General features: G+C 47.0%; 7 non-coding genes and 1 pseudogene across 7 annotated transcripts; all 8 read left to right on the top strand.

Moving 5' to 3' along the window:
- The first annotated feature begins 4305 nt into the window (after positions 1-4305).
- Positions 4306-4485, top strand: LOC115407841 (uncharacterized; annotated as a pseudogene).
- Positions 4486-5973: 1488 nt separating this feature from the next.
- Positions 5974-6164, top strand: LOC115407642 (U2 spliceosomal RNA). Its single transcript, XR_003933653.1, has one exon. It is a non-coding gene; the product is annotated as a U2 spliceosomal RNA (small nuclear RNA).
- Positions 6165-7652: 1488 nt separating this feature from the next.
- Positions 7653-7843, top strand: LOC115407643 (U2 spliceosomal RNA). Its single transcript, XR_003933654.1, has one exon. It is a non-coding gene; the product is annotated as a U2 spliceosomal RNA (small nuclear RNA).
- Positions 7844-9330: 1487 nt separating this feature from the next.
- Positions 9331-9520, top strand: LOC115407815 (U2 spliceosomal RNA). Its single transcript, XR_003933706.1, has one exon. It is a non-coding gene; the product is annotated as a U2 spliceosomal RNA (small nuclear RNA).
- Positions 9521-11006: 1486 nt separating this feature from the next.
- Positions 11007-11197, top strand: LOC115407649 (U2 spliceosomal RNA). The gene has a single exon (XR_003933655.1). It is a non-coding gene; the product is annotated as a U2 spliceosomal RNA (small nuclear RNA).
- Positions 11198-12682: 1485 nt separating this feature from the next.
- Positions 12683-12873, top strand: LOC115407786 (U2 spliceosomal RNA). Its single transcript, XR_003933696.1, has one exon. It is a non-coding gene; the product is annotated as a U2 spliceosomal RNA (small nuclear RNA).
- Positions 12874-14357: 1484 nt separating this feature from the next.
- LOC115407832 (U2 spliceosomal RNA) lies at positions 14358-14543 on the top strand. The gene has a single exon (XR_003933708.1). It is a non-coding gene; the product is annotated as a U2 spliceosomal RNA (small nuclear RNA).
- A 1490-nt stretch (positions 14544-16033) lies between these two features.
- On the top strand, positions 16034-16223 carry LOC115407820 (U2 spliceosomal RNA). The gene has a single exon (XR_003933707.1). It is a non-coding gene; the product is annotated as a U2 spliceosomal RNA (small nuclear RNA).
- Positions 16224-16604: the final 381 nt, after the last annotated feature.

Raw genomic sequence — 16604 nt, forward strand, 5'->3', positions numbered from 1 at the left:
GAAGCCTCCCTCCCCAGCGCCCAGCAACCCAAGAGACCGGCGTCAGAACTGTCCTCTGAGTCCCCTCAGGGCTCAGAGAAGAGGGGGAGAGTCGAGACCTACTCAGACAGTTCATCTGTGGAGGGATCTCGAATCTTCCCCTCCGGTTCCCCCAACGAGGTCTCTTTTGTTACAATAACTCTGCAATCAACCCCTAAAGGTTTTACAAAAGACACCGAGACTACTGGAGAGATCAGCTCCCAGAGTCCGGAGGGGGATCAGAGCTCCCACCCTTCACTCCCCAGCAATGGGAGTGAAGGCTGAGCCCTGCTCACAAGTAAGATCTTAGTCCCTTCTGTCGAAATGGTTGTATTGTCTTAAATACTCTTAGTCTTTTAAATGTCTTACCTGTTATTTTTAACCATACTCATGACTCTCACCTTCTCTACCATTAATGTGAGAAGTGTGAAGTCTAGAGTTAGAGCCAAGAGCACCTTATCCTTTTTAAGCTCTTTTAAGTCTGATGTGTTTGTATTACAGGAATGTGCAATACCGTTTTTAAAACATTACAAACAGTGGGAGGAGATGTGGCCACTCCCATCGGTGTGGAGTGGCTCCAACAGCAATAAAAATGATGGAGTGGCCATTTTAATTAACAATCCTCAGGTTCTGGTGAAGGGCAGCACTGTGGTGAGAGACGGTAGGGCACTTTTAACACATTTGACTTTTATGGGACAGGATTTTAAGCTCTTGAATATTTATGGTTTTAATGACAAAAATGACAGGCTTGACCTTTTAGAAGATCTGCAGTCCCACATGCTCGGACGTGTGCCACTGATTTTAGGAGGTGATTTTAACTGTATTTTAACTAGAAAAGATAGAAAAGGAGCAGGAGGGGATTTTAAAGTAGACAAAACATCAGTTTTATTGCAGGGCCTATGCAGGGATTTTAAACTACAGGACTGTTTTAAAACCATGCATCCCAGAGAGGAGGGCTTCACTTGGTTCAGTAGTGACAGCACCAGAGCCTCTCGCATAGATTATTTTTTTACACGTGACTGCCCACCAACTGATGCTAGATTGACTCCTGTCTTTTTTTCTGATCACCTCATGCTGTCTTGCACTCTTTCACTCTCTTCAGGTGTGACTGTTGGGAGAGGTCTGTGGAAGCTCAACTGCTCCCTGCTGGAGGACCAACAGGTGGTGGACCAGTACAGGGAGCAGTACAGAGAGTGGCAGACCCTCCAAGACATGTACGACTCACGAGCACAGTGGTGGGAGATGGTGAAGGGAAGGACCCAGACTTTTTTCAGACAGAGTGGCACACGGAAAAAAGCTAAGGAAAACCGATGCATGATGGGACTGCAGAAAAGACTACAGAGGTATTTTAACTTAAACCAGTACGGTCTTGATTTTACTTTAGAAATCAAACAGGTCAAAAAACAAATGTCAGACATAGCGGAAACAAGAAGTAAAGGAGTCATCTTAAGGAGTAGAGAGAAGGAAATTGAAGAAGGAGAAAAGTGCACTCGGTACTTCTTTAAAAAGATAATAAGTAAAGGAGGAGCCATGACTAAATTAACAAAAGAAGATGGGAGTACAACTGAGACAACAATAGGTATGAAGGAAACAATCGAAAAATTTTATAACAACCTCTACCAAACGAAACCTGTCAACATGGATGCACTGAAGGAAGTTTTAAGTTTTATTGATCAAAAAATAGATGACAGTGTGCTTTTAACCCAGGATTTTACCCTTTTAGAGTTAAATAACTCCATGACAAGTTTTAAGAAAGGAAAGTCACCTGGACAAGACGGACTTCCTTTCGAGTTTTATTTGACTTTCTGGGACATTTTAGCACCTGACCTGCTCACTGTTTTTAAAAACTTTGACAAATCTGAGAGACTTCCGGACAGTTTTAGAATAGGGATAGTGACTCTACTACACAAAGACAAAGACAAGACCGACCTAAGAAATTGGAGACCGATCACGCTTTTAAATTTTGACTGTAAACTTTTTAGTAAACTTTTATCTTTACGTATGTCCATGTTTTTAAAGGACCTGATTCACCCGGATCAAGCCTGTGCCATCCCGGGGAGGAGGATCACCGACAGCCTCCAGCTGATTCGAGACACCATCTGTTTTGCGAGAGACAGAAACATCCGGCTAGTTGTCCTAAATTTAGATTTTGAGAAAGCCTTTGATCGGGTCTCGCACCAGTACCTCTTCCAGGTACTGCAAAAAATGGGCTTCCCAGAAAGGTTTATAGCATGGGTGGGACTGCTGTACCGGGACATCAGCAGCAAATTTGTGGTTAATGGGCATCTTACAAAAGCAGTGAATGTCAACTGCGGTGTCCGTCAGGGATGTCCGTTATCTGCCCTCCTCTACGTGGCGTGCGTAGAACCCCTGGCACAGATCTTGAGAAGGGATCAACGAATCAACGGGGTGACTATTCCGGGGAGCGGGGGACTTACGACCAAATGTGTTTTGTACATGGACGACGTAAATGTTTTATGCACTGACCTTTTATCCGTCAACAGGACCTTGGACGTGACTGACTTTTATGGACGGGCCTCTGGGTCAAAGCTAAACCGAGCCAAGACCCAAGCCCAATTTTACGGACCATGGACAGCCCCTGAGACGACAGCACTGCCCCTGACTGTGACCCAGACTGGACAAAAAATACTCGGGGTCAAATTTGACACGGAGGGAGGGGGAGAGACTAATTGGCCGGTCATAATAGGGAAAGTGAGACAGAGACTAGGATTCTGGGGACTTAGAGGACTGACCATGGAAGGAAAGGTTTTAATCATTAAAGCAGTGATTTTACCTTTGCTTTTACTGATCAGTTCTGTTTTTATGCCCCCCAGGAGAGTGCTTTTAGACCTCGATCGAGCCATTTTTTATTTCCTGTGGGGGTCCAAGTGGGAGAGACTGAGGCGGGAGGTGATGAAGCTGCCAAAAGAAAAAGGAGGGAAAGCAGTACCTGATTTTCGCTTGGTCTTGGGAAGTTTTTATACAGCACAGCATTTTACGGTTGCCACGGACCCCTCCAGGAACCCAAAGACGTCAGCGATGGCTCATTTCTGGATGGGGTCCTACCTCCGACGCCTCAGTCTTTTATCCACCGATCTTAAAGTCCCCGTTTCTTTTAACCTGCCTCCAGACTACGATTTTATTAGACAGTTTCTGAAACATTTTAGCCTTGAAAAGGAGGAGTTGCAGATTTTAAGTAACCACAGATCCATTATTTCTGTTGTGCAGGAGCGGGAACCAGTGAGTCCAGTGCGCGGGCTTGCATTCGGCGAGCCCTCCACAGTTTGGCGCAACGTAAACCATCCTGTCCTCCCAAACAGACTCCGGGACCTGTCATGGCTGGTGGCTCATGAGATTCTCCCAGTCAGGTCCGTCATGCACTCCCGGGGAATGGCGGCGCACTCAACCTGCCCCCGGCCTGGTTGTGGCGCTCCAGAGTCGGTGAGGCACCTCCTCTGGGAGTGCAGCGCTGCTGTCGACCAGTGGGCAACGGCCGGCTCCTCGCAATTCCCGTACTTACCAGCAGGGGAGGTCCTTACAGCACAGCTGGTGCTGTATGGGGTGAGCCACAAACCTATGAGAAAAGAGGACTTTGCAAAGACATGGCTCACCCTGGCCGCCATCAAAGACGCCACCTGGACCTCCAGAAACCTGCTGGTGAGAAGGCATAGGCAGATCCCCCCCGTGGCTGTGGTCCAGATGGCCGCAGCAACCGTGAGGTTGGTGGAAGCTGCAGGCGGCAGGCCGAGGACACAGCCACAAAGAAGAATCGCCTCCCTGCCCATTCGGATGGAGGAGCCGGAGCCACACAGTCAAAGGTCGAGGCAGCAACGGCCTGGCTCTCCGGGTGCGGCTGGTGGGAAGGAGCAGGAGGGAGAGGATCTCCTCTGAGCACCATGGCAGAATCCCGAGAGACCAAATGTTTGGGAGAACAGGATGAGTTCCTCTTGTTAAGGACTCACTGCCCTCCTGCACAACAGAAAGGACTTTTTAATAGTTGCACTCCTTTAATTGATTTTTACAATGATGGACACTTTCTTTTACTTCACATGATCTCATTTTATGACCGCACAGGGCCTGATCTTATATGTATTTATTTGTAAATAATTATTTATTTTATCACTGCCATGATATTGTAAATAGATGACCGGCACCTGCGATGGAAAACCCGTGACAGAAATGTATTGTACAATGTGCCGAATAAAACCTTGGACAAGGGGAAAAAAGAAATCATTACCTGTGATGGAAAAAATGTGAAAGAAATGTCATGTATTGTCTGAAGTGTCAATAAAATCTTGTAAAAGAAAAAAAAAATCTGTTCTTATCAGTTTAATATCTGATACGTCCCCTATCTGGGGACTATATATTAAATTGGTTTTTGGAACAGGGAGATGGAATAGGGGCTTGCTCCGTCCACTCCACGCATCGACCTGGTATTGCAGTACTTCCGGGAGCGGTGCACCCCCCACACCCTCTGTGGTCGAAGGAAATTTTGTGAGTTGCTGCTCATGTGTGCACAGCGGCGGGTTACGTTTGACTCTTAGGTCAAGGCCTCTGAGGTTCTTCTGTAACGTCGTGCTAGTATTTTAAGTTCACCCCAGTGTAATGTCAATAAGTCCCAGATTATTGAAAGTCGTTGCTGACAGTGCTGTCTTTGAGATGCTCAGTTATTTGTCGCTGTGATTTTCTTCTGTTTATTCTTATCCTTGTTGTTGTTGTTGTTGTTGTTGAGTGTTTTCGCTAAGGCATTTGTATTTTCAAGTCTAAGCGACTTTTACCGTCTGAGTCATTTTCAGAAAACATTTGTTGGCGTGTATGAGTTGGATGCATTCTGATACACACGCGACTGCATTTTCATGCAGTGACATTTCTACACCACTTGGGGGCGCCGGCGTCGAAGGAGAGAGCCGGAGACGGAGCACCAAGTGGAGCCCATGTCTTTTTGTAAGTTCGTATTTACTAGCTGTCCTGGATTTGTCTTTTTGCTCCTCAAAACTGCATGTTTAATTTTGACTTAACTAGTTATTTCTCACTGTCAACTAGTACTCAGAAGCGAAAACTTGCAGTATTTGTACGAAACGAGTAAACTCGTCGGTGTCATTTGCGCGTTTACTGGAGTTTTCGTACAGCTCTGCAAAAATCCTGCGGAGGCGCTCAAGACAAGGCCTCTTAATGGTGAACTCTGTTGATGCGCCGTTAAAAAACTGCTTGGTGTTTCTTGTCGTTGCGAGTTCTGGTGATGTGTTTGAAGTGGGGGCTGTACTTTGTGTGGCAGTACAACGCGTATTCAGAGTTTGTGTGGCGGACATCGGTGGCGCAGCCATCGCTCTCTGCCCGACGGTGCTGTCTCTCCGGTTATTCAACTACGACTTCATAGGGGGCGCTGCAGCGTGGGCCTCTCAGTGCGGTCCTGACAGTGCAGTCTGCGGCACCGCAGGGACACGGCGTACCATTGGCTCGGTGGGCGCAGCAGTCTGAGGCCTGTAGTACTGCTTCACTCCACCAGAGGGCGCCACAGGCACGTCTACCGTGACGCTTACAATGAGGAGTTGAAATTGTCCTGTTTTGTTTTGTTTTATTTATTTATTTGTTTATTTGTGTATTTATTTTTTTGTCTGTCTGACAAGTTTCTTCCAGCATGTCGGATCAAATCTAAATTAATTCCCGAACTCATGCATTTGACGGTCACAGAGATGATTATGTGTTTGATGAAGACATGAGCATTCATGTGTCGGGACCAAGATCCCTCGACTTTCTACTGGACCAGAATGGAGCACGTGACTACAGACGCAGACTGCCAGCATAAAGTAAACCCTCCTGACTGTCCTTTAAAGTCGTGGGATCGGCGGCAGGATGCTCAGACTGTAAGTCCTAAATGAAGACGCTCAAGTGTCAGACCGGAAGTCACTGTGTCAGTACGGACAATGACGTCCTCCCTTGGGACGCGTCGTCAGTATCGCTTCTCGGCCTTTTGGCTAAGATCAAGTGTAGTATCTGTTCTTATCAGTTTAATATCTGATACGTCCCCTATCTGGGGACTATATATTAAATTGGTTTTTGGAACAGGGAGATGGAATAGGGGCTTGCTCCGTCCACTCCACGCATCGACCTGGTATTGCAGTACTTCCGGGAGCGGTGCACCCCCCACACCCTCTGTGGTCGAAGGAAATTTTGTGAGTTGCTGCTCATGTGTGCACAGCGGCGGGTTACGTTTGACTCTTAGGTCAAGGCCTCTGAGGTTCTTCTGTAACGTCGTGCTAGTATTTTAAGTTCACCCCAGTGTAATGTCAATAAGTCCCAGATTATTGAAAGTCGTTGCTGACAGTGCTGTCTTTGAGATGCTCAGTTATTTGTCGCTGTGATTTTCTTCTGTTTATTCTTATCCTTGTTGTTGTTGTTGTTGTTGTTGAGTGTTTTCGCTAAGGCATTTGTATTTTCAAGTCTAAGCGACTTTTACCGTCTGAGTCATTTTCAGAAAACATTTGTTGGCGTGTATGAGTTGGATGCATTCTGATACACACGCGACTGCATTTTCATGCAGTGACATTTCTACACCACTTGGGGGCGCCGGCGTCGAAGGAGAGAGCCGGAGACGGAGCACCAAGTGGAGCCCATGTCTTTTTGTAAGTTCGTATTTACTAGCTGTCCTGGATTTGTCTTTTTGCTCCTCAAAACTGCATGTTTAATTTTGACTTAACTAGTTATTTCTCACTGTCAACTAGTACTCAGAAGCGAAAACTTGCAGTATTTGTACGAAACGAGTAAACTCGTCGGTGTCATTTGCGCGTTTACTGGAGTTTTCGTACAGCTCTGCAAAAATCCTGCGGAGGCGCTCAAGACAAGGCCTCTTAATGGTGAACTCTGTTGATGCGCCGTTAAAAAACTGCTTGGTGTTTCTTGTCGTTGCGAGTTCTGGTGATGTGTTTGAAGTGGGGGCTGTACTTTGTGTGGCAGTACAACGCGTATTCAGAGTTTGTGTGGCGGACATCGGTGGCGCAGCCATCGCTCTCTGCCCGACGGTGCTGTCTCTCCGGTTATTCAACTACGACTTCATAGGGGGCGCTGCAGCGTGGGCCTCTCAGTGCGGTCCTGACAGTGCAGTCTGCGGCACCGCAGGGACACGGCGTACCATTGGCTCGGTGGGCGCAGCAGTCTGAGGCCTGTAGTACTGCTTCACTCCACCAGAGGGCGCCACAGGCACGTCTACCGTGACGCTTACAATGAGGAGTTGAAATTGTCCTGTTTTGTTTTGTTTTATTTATTTATTTGTTTATTTGTGTATTTATGTTTTTGTCTGTCTGACAAGTTTCTTCCAGCATGTCGGATCAAATCTAAATTAATTCCCGAACTCATGCATTTGACGGTCACAGAGATGATTATGTGTTTGATGAAGACATGAGCATTCATGTGTCGGGACCAAGATCCCTCGACTTTCTACTGGACCAGAATGGAGCACGTGACTACAGACGCAGACTGCCAGCATAAAGTAAACCCTCCTGACTGTCCTTTAAAGTCGTGGGATCGGCGGCAGGATGCTCAGACTGTAAGTCCTAAATGAAGACGCTCAAGTGTCAGACCGGAAGTCACTGTGTCAGTACGGACAATGACGTCCTCCCTTGGGACGCGTCGTCAGTATCGCTTCTCGGCCTTTTGGCTAAGATCAAGTGTAGTATCTGTTCTTATCAGTTTAATATCTGATACGTCCCCTATCTGGGGACTATATATTAAATTGGTTTTTGGAACAGGGAGATGGAATAGGGGCTTGCTCCGTCCACTCCACGCATCGACCTGGTATTGCAGTACTTCCGGGAGCGGTGCACCCCCCACACCCTCTGTGGTCGAAGGAAATTTTGTGAGTTGCTGCTCATGTGTGCACAGCGGCGGGTTACGTTTGACTCTTAGGTCAAGGCCTCTGAGGTTCTTCTGTAACGTCGTGCTAGTATTTTAAGTTCACCCCAGTGTAATGTCAATAAGTCCCAGATTATTGAAAGTCGTTGCTGACAGTGCTGTCTTTGAGATGCTCAGTTATTTGTCGCTGTGATTTTCTTCTGTTTATTCTTATCCTTGTTGTTGTTGTTGTTGTTGTTGAGTGTTTTCGCTAAGGCATTTGTATTTTCAAGTCTAAGCGACTTTTACCGTCTGAGTCATTTTCAGAAAACATTTGTTGGCGTGTATGAGTTGGATGCATTCTGATACACACGCGACTGCATTTTCATGCAGTGACATTTCTACACCACTTGGGGGCGCCGGTGTCGAAGGAGAGAGCCGGAGACGGAGCACCAAGTGGAGCCCATGTCTTTTTGTAAGTTCGTATTTACTAGCTGTCCTGGATTTGTCTTTTTGCTCCTCAAAACTGCATGTTTAATTTTGACTTAACTAGTTATTTCTCACTGTCAACTAGTACTCAGAAGCGAAAACTTGCAGTATTTGTACGAAACGAGTAAACTCGTCGGTGTCATTTGCGCGTTTACTGGAGTTTTCGTACAGCTCTGCAAAAATCCTGCGGAGGCGCTCAAGACAAGGCCTCTTAATGGTGAACTCTGTTGATGCGCCGTTAAAAAACTGCTTGGTGTTTCTTGTCGTTGCGAGTTCTGGTGATGTGTTTGAAGTGGGGGCTGTACTTTGTGTGGCAGTACAACGCGTATTCAGAGTTTGTGTGGCGGACATCGGTGGCGCAGCCATCGCTCTCTGCCCGACGGTGCTGTCTCTCCGGTTATTCAACTACGACTTCATAGGGGGCGCTGCAGCGTGGGCCTCTCAGTGCGGTCCTGACAGTGCAGTCTGCGGCACCGCAGGGACACGGCGTACCATTGGCTCGGTGGGCGCAGCAGTCTGAGGCCTGTAGTACTGCTTCACTCCACCAGAGGGCGCCACAGGCACGTCTACCGTGACGCTTACAATGAGGAGTTGAAATTGTCCTGTTTTGTTTTGTTTTATTTATTTATTTGTTTATTTGTGTATTTATTTTTTGTCTGTCTGACAAGTTTCTTCCAGCATGTCGGATCAAATCTAAATTAATTCCCGAACTCATGCATTTGACGGTCACAGAGATGATTATGTGTTTGATGAAGACATGAGCATTCATGTGTCGGGACCAAGATCCCTCGACTTTCTACTGGACCAGAATGGAGCACGTGACTACAGACGCAGACTGCCAGCATAAAGTAAACCCTCCTGACTGTCCTTTAAAGTCGTGGGATCGGCGGCAGGATGCTCAGACTGTAAGTCCTAAATGAAGACGCTCAAGTGTCAGACCGGAAGTCACTGTGTCAGTACGGACAATGACGTCCTCCCTTGGGACGCGTCGTCAGTATCGCTTCTCGGCCTTTTGGCTAAGATCAAGTGTAGTATCTGTTCTTATCAGTTAATATCTGATACGTCCCCTATCTGGGGACTATATATTAAATTGGTTTTTGGAACAGGGAGATGGAATAGGGGCTTGCTCCGTCCACTCCACGCATCGACCTGGTATTGCAGTACTTCCGGGAGCGGTGCACCCCCCACACCCTCTGTGGTCGAAGGAAATTTTGTGAGTTGCTGCTCATGTGTGCACAGCGGCGGGTTACGTTTGACTCTTAGGTCAAGGCCTCTGAGGTTCTTCTGTAACGTCGTGCTAGTATTTTAAGTTCACCCCAGTGTAATGTCAATAAGTCCCAGATTATTGAAAGTCGTTGCTGACAGTGCTGTCTTTGAGATGCTCAGTTATTTGTCGCTGTGATTTTCTTCTGTTTATTCTTATCCTTGTTGTTGTTGTTGTTGTTGTTGAGTGTTTTCGCTAAGGCATTTGTATTTCAAGTCTAAGCGACTTTTACCCGTCTGAGTCATTTTCAGAAAACATTTGTTGGCGTGTATGAGTTGGATGCATTCTGATACACACGCGACTGCATTTTCATGCAGTGACATTTCTACACCACTTGGGGGCGCCGGCGTCGAAGGAGAGAGCCGGAGACGGAGCACCAAGTGGAGCCCATGTCTTTTTGTAAGTTCGTATTTACTAGCTGTCCTGGATTTGTCTTTTTGCTCCTCAAAACTGCATGTTAATTTTGACTTAACTAGTTATTTCTCACTGTCAACTAGTACTCAGAAGCGAAAACTTGCAGTATTTGTACGAAACGAGTAAACTCGTCGGTGTCATTTGCGCGTTTACTGGAGTTTTCGTACAGCTCTGCAAAAATCCTGCGGAGGCGCTCAAGACAAGGCCTCTTAATGGTGAACTCTGTTGATGCGCCGTTAAAAAACTGCTTGGTGTTTCTTGTCGTTGCGAGTTCTGGTGATGTGTTTGAAGTGGGGGCTGTACTTTGTGTGGCAGTACAACGCGTATTCAGAGTTTGTGTGGCGGACATCGGTGGCGCAGCCATCGCTCTCTGCCCGACGGTGCTGTCTCTCCGGTTATTCAACTACGACTTCATAGGGGGCGCTGCAGCGTGGGCCTCTCAGTGCGGTCCTGACAGTGCAGTCTGCGGCACCGCAGGGACACGGCGTACCATTGGCTCGGTGGGCGCAGCAGTCTGAGGCCTGTAGTACTGCTTCACTCCACCAGAGGGCGCCACAGGCACGTCTACCGTGACGCTTACAATGAGGAGTTGAAATTGTCCTGTTTTGTTTTGTTTTATTTATTTATTTGTTTATTTGTGTATTATTTTTTTGTCTGTCTGACAAGTTTCTTCCAGCATGTCGGATCAAATCTAAATTAATTCCCGAACTCATGCATTTGACGGTCACAGAGATGATTATGTGTTTGATGAAGACATGAGCATTCATGTGTCGGGACCAAGATCCCTCGACTTTCTACTGGACCAGAATGGAGCACGTGACTACAGACGCAGACTGCCAGCATAAAGTAAACCCTCCTGACTGTCCTTTAAAGTCGTGGGATCGGCGGCAGGATGCTCAGACTGTAAGTCCTAAATGAAGACGCTCAAGTGTCAGACCGGAAGTCACTGTGTCAGTACGGACAATGACGTCCTCCCTTGGGACGCGTCGTCAGTATCGCTTCTCGGCCTTTTGGCTAAGATCAAGTGTAGTATCTGTTCTTATCAGTTTAATATCTGATACGTCCCCTATCTGGGGACTATATATTAAATTGGTTTTTGGAACAGGGAGATGGAATAGGGGCTTGCTCCGTCCACTCCACGCATCGACCTGGTATTGCAGTACTTCCGGGAGCGGTGCACCCCCCACACCCTCTGTGGTCGAAGGAAATTTTGTGAGTTGCTGCTCATGTGTGCACAGCGGCGGGTTACGTTTGACTCTTAGGTCAAGGCCTCTGAGGTTCTTCTGTAACGTCGTGCTAGTATTTTAAGTTCACCCCAGTGTAATGTCAATAAGTCCCAGATTATTGAAAGTCGTTGCTGACAGTGCTGTCTTTGAGATGCTCAGTTATTTGTCGCTGTGATTTTCTTCTGTTTATTCTTATCCTTGTTGTTGTTGTTGTTGTTGTTGAGTGTTTTCGCTAAGGCATTTGTATTTTCAAGTCTAAGCGACTTTTACCGTCTGAGTCATTTTCAGAAAACATTTGTTGGCGTGTATGAGTTGGATGCATTCTGATACACACGCGACTGCATTTTCATGCAGTGACATTTCTACACCACTTGGGGGCGCCGGCGTCGAAGGAGAGAGCCGGAGACGGAGCACCAAGTGGAGCCCATGTCTTTTTGTAAGTTCGTATTTACTAGCTGTCCTGGATTTGTCTTTTTGCTCCTCAAAACTGCATGTTTAATTTTGACTTAACTAGTTATTTCTCACTGTCAACTAGTACTCAGAAGCGAAAACTTGCAGTATTTGTACGAAACGAGTAAACTCGTCGGTGTCATTTGCGCGTTTACTGGAGTTTTCGTACAGCTCTGCAAAAATCCTGCGGAGGCGCTCAAGACAAGGCCTCTTAATGGTGAACTCTGTTGATGCGCCGTTAAAAACTGCTTGGTGTTTCTTGTCGTTGCGAGTTCTGGTGATGTGTTTGAAGTGGGGGCTGTACTTTGTGTGGCAGTACAACGCGTATTCAGAGTTTGTGTGGCGGACATCGGTGGCGCAGCCATCGCTCTCTGCCCGACGGTGCTGTCTCTCCGGTTATTCAACTACGACTTCATAGGGGGCGCTGCAGCGTGGGCCTCTCAGTGCGGTCCTGACAGTGCAGTCTGCGGCACCGCAGGGACACGGCGTACCATTGGCTCGGTGGGCGCAGCAGTCTGAGGCCTGTAGTACTGCTTCACTCCACCAGAGGGCGCCACAGGCACGTCTACCGTGACGCTTACAATGAGGAGTTGAAATTGTCCTGTTTTGTTTTGTTTTATTTATTTATTTGTTTATTTGTGTATTTATTTTTTGTCTGTCTGACAAGTTTCTTCCAGCATGTCGGATCAAATCTAAATTAATTCCCGAACTCATGCATTTGACGGTCACAGAGATGATTATGTGTTTGATGAAGACATGAGCATTCATGTGTCGGACCAAGATCCCTCGACTTTCTACTGGACCAGAATGGAGCACGTGACTACAGACGCAGACTGCCAGCATAAAGTAACCCCTCCTGACTGTCCTTTAAAGTCGTGGGATCGGCGGCAGGATGCTCAGACTGTAAGTCCTAAATGAAGACGCTCAAGTGTCAGACCGGAAGTCACTGTGTCAGTACGGACAATGACGTCCTCCCTTGGGACGCGTCGTCAGTATCGCTTCTCGGCCTTTTGGCTAAGATCAAGTGTAGTATCTGTTCTTATCAGTTTAATATCTGATACGTCCACTATCTGGGGACTATATATTAAATTGGTTTTTGGAACAGGGAGATGGAATAGGGGCTTGCTCCGTCCACTCCACGCATCGACCTGGTATTGCAGTACTTCCGGGAGCGGTGCACCCCCCCACACCCTCTGTGGTCGAAGGAAATTTTGTGAGTTGCTGCTCATGTGTGCACAGCGGCGGGTTACGTTTGACTCTTAGGTCAAGGCCTCTGAGGTTCTTCTGTAACGTCGTGCTAGTATTTTAAGTTCACCCCAGTGTAATGTCAATAAGTCCCAGATTATTGAAAGTCGTTGCTGACAGTGCTGTCTTTGAGATGCTCAGTTATTTGTCGCTGTGATTTTCTTCTGTTTATTCTTATCCTTGTGTTGTTGTTGTTGTTGTTGAGTGTTTTCGCTAAGGCATTTGTATTTTCAAGTCTAAGCGACTTTTACCGGTCTGAGTCATTTTCAGAAAACATTTGTTGGCGTGTATGAGTTGGATGCATTCTGATACACACGCGACTGCAGTTTCATGCAGTGACATTTCTACACCACTTGGGGGCGCCGGCGTCGAAGGAGAGAGCCGGAGACGGAGCACCAAGTGGAGCCCATGTCTTTTGGTAAGTTCGTATTTACTAGCTGTCCTGGATTTGTCTTTTTGCTCCTCAAACTGCATGTTTAATTTTGACTTAACTAGTTATTTCTCACTGTCACTAGTACTCAGAAGCGAAAACTTGCAGTATTTGTACGAAACGAGTAAACTCGTCGGTGTCATTTGCGCCGTTTACTGGAGTTTTCGTACAGCTCTGCAAAAATCCTGCGAGGCGCTCAAGACAAGGCCTCTTAATGGTGAACTCTGTTGATGCGCCGTTAAAAAACCTGCTTGGTGTTTCTGTCGTTGCGAGTTCTGGTGATGTGTTTGAAGTGGGGGCTGTACTTTGTGTGGCAGTACCAACGCGTATTCAGAGTTTGTGTGGCGGACATCGGTGGCGCAGCCATCGCTCTCTGCCCGACGGTGCTGTCTCTCCGGTTATTCAACTACGACTTCATAGGGGGCGCTGCAGCGTGGGCCTCTCAGTGCGGTCCTGACAGTGCAGTCTGCGGCACCGCAGGGACACGGCGTACCATTGGCTCGGTGGGCGCAGCAGTCTGAGGCCTGTAGTACTGCTTCACTCCACCAGAGGGCGCCACAGGCACGTCTACCGTGACGCTTACAATGAGGAGTTGAAATTGTCCTGTTTGTTTTGTTTTATTTATTATTTGTTTATTTGTGTATTTATTTTTTGTCTGTCTGACAAGTTTCTTCCAGCATGTCGGATCAAATCTAAAATTAATTCCCGAACTCATGCATTTGACGGTCACAGAGATGATTATGTGTTTGATGAAGACATGAGCATTCATGTGTCGGGACCAAGATCCCTCGACTTCTACTGGACCAGAATGGAGCACGTGACTACAGACGCAGACTGCCAGCATAAAGTAAACCCTCCTGACTGTCCTTTAAAGTCGTGGGATCGGCGGCAGGATGCTCAGACTGTAAGTCCTAAATGAAACGCTCAAGTGTCAGACCGGAAGTCACTGTGTCAGTACGGACAATGACGTCCTCCCTTGGGACGCGTCGTCAGTATCGCTTCTCGGCCTTTGGCTAAGATCAAGTGTATATCTGTTCTTATCAGTTAATATCTGATACGTCCCCTATCTGGGGACTATATATTAAATTGGTTTTTGGAACAGGGAGATGGAATAGGGCTTGCTCCGTCCACTCCACGCATCGACCTGGTATTGCAGTACTTCCGGAGCGGTGCACCCCCCCCACACCCTCTGTGGTCGAAGGAAATTTGTGAGTTGCTGCTCATGTGTGCACAGCGGCGGGTTACGTTTGACTCTTAGGTCAAGGCCTCTGAGGTTCTTCTGTAACGTCGTGCTAGTATTTTAAGTTCACCCCAGTGTAATGTCAATAAGTCCCAGATTATTGAAGTCGTTGCTGACAGTGCTGTCTTTGAGATGCTCAGTTATTGTCGCTGTGATTTTCTCTGTTTATTCTTATCCTTGTTGTTGTTGTTGTTGTTGTTGAGTGTTTTTCGCTAAGGCATTTGTATTTTCAAGTCTAAGCGACTTTTACCGTCTGAGTCATTTCAGAAAACATTTGTTGGCGTGTATGAGTTGGATGCATTCTGATACACACGCGACTGCATTTTCATGCAGTGACATTTCTACAACCACTTGGGGGCGCCGGCGTCGAAGGAGAGAGCCGGAGACGGAGCACCAAGTGGAGCCCATGTCTTTTTGTAAGTTCGTATTTACTAGCTGTCCTGGATTTGTCTTTTTGCTCCTCAAAACTGCATGTTTAATTTTGACTTAACTAGTTATTTCTCACTGTCAACTAGTACTCAGAAGCGAAAACTTGCAGTATTTGTACGAAACGAGTAAACTCGTCGGTGTCATTTGCGCGTTTACTGGAGTTTTCGTACAGCTCTGCAAAATCCTGCGGAGAGCGCTCAAGACAAGGCCTCTTAATGGTGAACTCTGTTGATGCGCCGTTAAAAAAACTGCTTGGTGTTTCTTGTCGTTGCGAGTTCTGGTGATGTTTTGATAGGGGGGGCTGTACTTTGTGTGGCAGTACAACGCGTATTCAGAGTTTGTGTGGCGGACATCGGTGGCGCAGCCATCGCTCTCTGCCCGACGGTGCTGTCTCTCCGGTTATTCAACTACGACTTCATAGGGGGCGCTGCAGCGTGGGCCTCTCAGTGCGGTCCTGACAGTGCAGGTCTGCGGCTCCGCAGGGACACGGCGTACCATTGGCTCGGTGGGCGCAGCAGTCTGAGGCCTGTAGTACTGCTTCACTCCACCAGAGGGCGCCACAGGCACGTCTACCGTGACGCTTACAATGAGGAGTTGAAATTGTCCTGTTTTGTTTTGTTTTATTTATTTATTTGTTTATTTGTGTATTTATTTTTTTGTCTGTCTGACAAGGTTCTTCCAGCATGTCGGATCAAATCTAAAATTAATTCCCGAACTCATGCATTTGACGGTCACAGAGATGATTATGTGTTTGATGAAGACATGAGCATTCATGTGTCGGGACCAAGATCCCTCGACTTTCTACTGGACCAGAATGGAGCACGTGACTACAGACGCAGACTGCCAGCATAAAGTAAACCCTCCTGACTGTCCTTTAAAGTCGTGGGATCGGCGGCAGGATGCTCAGACTGTAAGTCCTAAATGAAGAACGCTCAAGTGTCAGACCGGAAGTCACTGTGTCAGTACGGACAATGACGTCCTCCCTGGGACGCGTCGTCAGTATCGCTTCTCGGCCTTTTGCTAAGATCAAGTGTAGTATCTGTTCTTATCAGTTTAATATCTGATACGTCCCCTATCTGGGGACTATATATTAAATTGGTTTTTGGAACAGGGAGATGGAATAGGGGCTTGCTCCGTCCACTCCACGCATCGACCTGGTATTGCAGTACTTCCGGGAGTGGTGCACCCCCACACCCTCTGTGGTCGAAGGAAATTTGGAGTTGCTGCTCATGTGTGCCAGCGGCGGGTTACGTTTGACTCTTAGGTCAAGGCCTCTGAGGTTCTTCTGTAACGTTGTGCTAGTATTTTAAAGTTCCCCCCAGTGTAATGTCAATAGTCCCAGATTATTGAAAGTCGTTGCTGACAGTGCTGTCTTTGAGATGCTCAGGTTATTTGTCGCTGTGATTTCTTCTGTTTATCTTATCCTTTTTTTGTTGTTGTGTTGTTGAGTGTTTTCGCTAAGGCATTTGTATTTTCAGGTCTAAGCGACTTTTAACGTCTGAGTCATTTCAGAAAACATTTGTTGGCGTGTAGAGTTGGATGCATTCTGATACACACGCGACTGCATTTTCA

This window comes from Salarias fasciatus, chromosome 2, assembly GCF_902148845.1.
Source record: "Salarias fasciatus chromosome 2, fSalaFa1.1, whole genome shotgun sequence".
Lineage (NCBI taxonomy): Eukaryota > Metazoa > Chordata > Actinopteri > Blenniiformes > Blenniidae > Salarias > Salarias fasciatus.